This window comes from Pipistrellus kuhlii, unplaced genomic scaffold, assembly GCF_014108245.1.
Source record: "Pipistrellus kuhlii isolate mPipKuh1 unplaced genomic scaffold, mPipKuh1.p scaffold_m20_p_4, whole genome shotgun sequence".
Lineage (NCBI taxonomy): Eukaryota > Metazoa > Chordata > Mammalia > Chiroptera > Vespertilionidae > Pipistrellus > Pipistrellus kuhlii.
In genome coordinates, this window is record NW_023425540.1 from 18,621,011 (window position 1) to 18,624,429 (window position 3,419).

At 34.4% G+C, this 3,419-nt stretch overlaps 1 pseudogene; it reads right to left on the reverse strand.

The window, feature by feature from the left end:
* Positions 1-2,166: 2,166 nt before the first annotated feature.
* Positions 2,167-3,204, reverse strand: LOC118703768 (annotated as a pseudogene).
* Between the last annotated feature and the right edge of the window lie 215 nt (positions 3,205-3,419).

A 3,419-nucleotide genomic window follows, 5' to 3' on the forward strand; every position in this document is an offset into this window, starting at 1 on the left:
CTGGCAAGGATGAGATTTATTTTAGGAAGAAGTAAACTATGCATAAAGTGTGAAAAATGCAACCTGCTTTATAGTATCTTCTCTCTTTTAGAAAAATGTTCAAACTAAATAATTGCTGCATGATATTAAAAAAAAAAGTTGCAAACCTTGAAATGTTGTCTGAGAAGCAAATTTCATAAGAAGGCAATGTGTGAGCTTTCATGGATTTTTTCCCTAATACAAAAATAAATTAATGTCTTTTCTAAGTATTAGTATTCTACTTTCTTATAACATAATGTTGTGTACATAAAAAACATACAGATTGTGGGTTAGAACAATTTATGAGAAAATAAGTATGGCAGAACTATAATCTGTTGATGTCATTTTGGATGATTTCTGTCATTGCCTATTGATTTTACCTTCTTAATGATATTTAGTTATATGAAAATCTCACATAAAGTAATTCAGAATATGAAGGATATTTTCTGGAAATGATGTAAACAATAATATAAATAATAAGATAAGTATTTAAACTAGACCTTCATTCAGGAAATAATAAGATAAAATTTTAACCTAAATCTACATTCTGGGAAGTAATTATATAAACCAGAATATGAATAAGATAAAAAATTTAGATCTAATTCAGTATGAAACTATTGATTTGTCTGAATCGCCACCCAACTAAGCCACATTTTTGAGAAATAAATTTTCTCCTGCCAGTAAAAGTGCTATCATCCTGGCCACACAAATGAACATGACTCAGACCCCGCCTCCGTACAACTGCTGATCACAAAAATTGTTCCAAAGTGTATATGTGGCATAAACCAAACCAGAGTCCTTTCCTACACGATGTCTAACTGATATGGGGAAATATAAAAAAATAAAAAAGAACTTTTCTTTCCCACCTAGTGTTGTTGGACACTACAGCAGTCCTGACAACATTTTATTATTGTTACCATTCATAGTTGGTAGTTAACTAATATAACTTAGATAGATATTATCACAGAATGGATTATTTTAGCTAATTAAATATAAGAATGTAGGTATCATTGGAATAAATTGTAATTTTTGTAATAAAGTAAATCATCTTGTAAAAACACTTCATTTTCATTGGTTTTTATTAGAGAGAGAGAGAGAGAGAGAGAGAAATTGATTTGAGGGGAAATGTTTCCAGCTTGTAAGAAGATAATTATGTGAAAATTTTCTGATAAAAAATGAATTTCCAGTAATTTCTCAGTCAGAAAAGACTCAATAATTTATTGGATAATTATTCAGAACTGAAAATAAAAGTACTAAAAGTAGATATATGCTATGGTACCAAAAATTAAAAACAACCAAACATATGTCTCTTCCTATTTTAAAAATGTCCATCATTTTTTATTGTATTTTAATTTTTAAAGTGATTTTTAAAATATATTTTATATTATAATTTACATTCAATATTATTTTGTATTATTTCCTGATAGTATTTAGACAATTTTATTTTATTTTATTTATTTAGTAACAGTGTACTGCTTCCTTGGGGTGGGGTTGGGAGGGGAGACACCATGGTGAGGAACAAAATCAATGGAAGGAATACGAACTCGGGAAGCAATGATGTTAAAACAGCGGTACACAAAAGGTTAACTGCAATCACTTTCTTAAGAGAACTCCACTCGTGGAAGAAAAACTTTAATTGCCATTGCAAAAAACATGTGAATGAAGTAGAAGTTGTTTTCAATGATCTTAATAGAGTATGTTCTAGAAATTGGAGGTAATTGGATGCAACATCCTGGCAGCAATTTAATGGAACAGTCCCGGATGGTTAGGCTGAGGCCAACACCTAATGAGGACAAAAACCTTTCTGTGGGGATTTTGGAGGATACCTGGAGAAATATTATACTGTGCATAAGCCAAATTCATAAGTGTTGTGAAGTTTCATGTAGTAAAAGTTTTTTTTTTTCTACATGCACTTCATTTTCAAAGCAAGAGTGGCACAGGATGCCTAAACACAGAAGAGAGCATTAATGCACGATATCTAACTCCTTATATAATAATACATACAATTCAAAATGATTACACTATCATTACATCTAGGGCTTTCTGCAACTACAAGGTGGTGGTTATGGAAAGCATGGGCCCCAGGTATCAACATCTAAAAAGCAGCCACCACCTTCTTTAATGTGTGTTTCCTTTTTGCATTTTTTCTTCATTTTTGTTAATCACCTCTGCTGCTGTTGCTGCTGCTTAGCAAAACTGGTATAAACAAAGTTGTAATCATTGAACATAGCACTCTGGCAATCAAGACGTTTAAAACCTTCAATCTTCTGGGGCAAAGAAAACACTGCAAAATTTAGAACTCTTGTTTACAAACAAGGTGGTCACACATGTTCCTAGCTTGAAGACTTCCACAACTTTCCAGATCAGGTCATCATAGGAGGTCTGACTTATGTTCGTTTCAAAGCTAACATAAGAAAATTATGGTTCCGGAGTGATGTGGATAATCCAACAAGTTCCATCCAATTTCATGCCAGTCATTCATTGAATACCCACAAGGATTGAACATTGTGACATCAATGACAGAACCTGGTATCAGGTCATGAATTCCATGCTCACTAGTGACATCCTTTGCATTAACACCATCTTTCAGAACTGGTCCATTACTGCTGGGTCAAGCTCACTCATCAGAATTCAAGCTCACTCATCAGAATTTCCAGGGTTTGATCTGGCTGTCTGATTACCCTACTCTCTGGGAAATCCAAAGTATATAAGTACCAACAGTCAGAATTTATACGTCCCATACAATATGCTGCTCCACTTGGGAAACTTGCATTAAGAAACTCTATTTCTTCCTAGAAATTCCGGTGTGGGTATCCTTGGTGAGAAGTTTTCATGAAATTCTTACGAGAATAAAAGAAGCTTTGCATTGAGTCAAACCCACTGTAATCCCTAGCTAGTTTCAAGAGGGGAGCCAGTGCTTTCGGCAAGAGGGTGGTACCACATGTCTCCAAAATGAAATGTCTCTTGGAGACAAACACGCTAGTCTCACTGAGTCCATTAGCTTCTGGCTTGTCAGTTTTTGTCACACTTAGGATTGAACATTGCACATCCTTTAACAGTATGTCTCACTCGGATCTCAGGATGGTGAGATGATCCCCAGATCCTTGGCTTCCGTTGGGTTGCTGCTTGAAGAACGAAACCCAGTAGTTTCTGGATCCCTTAGAAAAAATAATGTGCAAATCCCATCACTGTGAGACAAGCTAACAACCACCAACCACAGAAAATCAACTAAATTAAATATTTTCTCTTCTCCCGCTGCTGCCCATTGCTCCAGCTGTTTCAGTCTCCCCCCCCCTCCCTTTTTTGCTACAGTTTTATATTAACCTTTTAAAAAATAACTAATAAAAATTTATCGGCTTTTTTTGTGTGTGAGTGAGTGAAAAGTTGAATGTGAGTCTGTA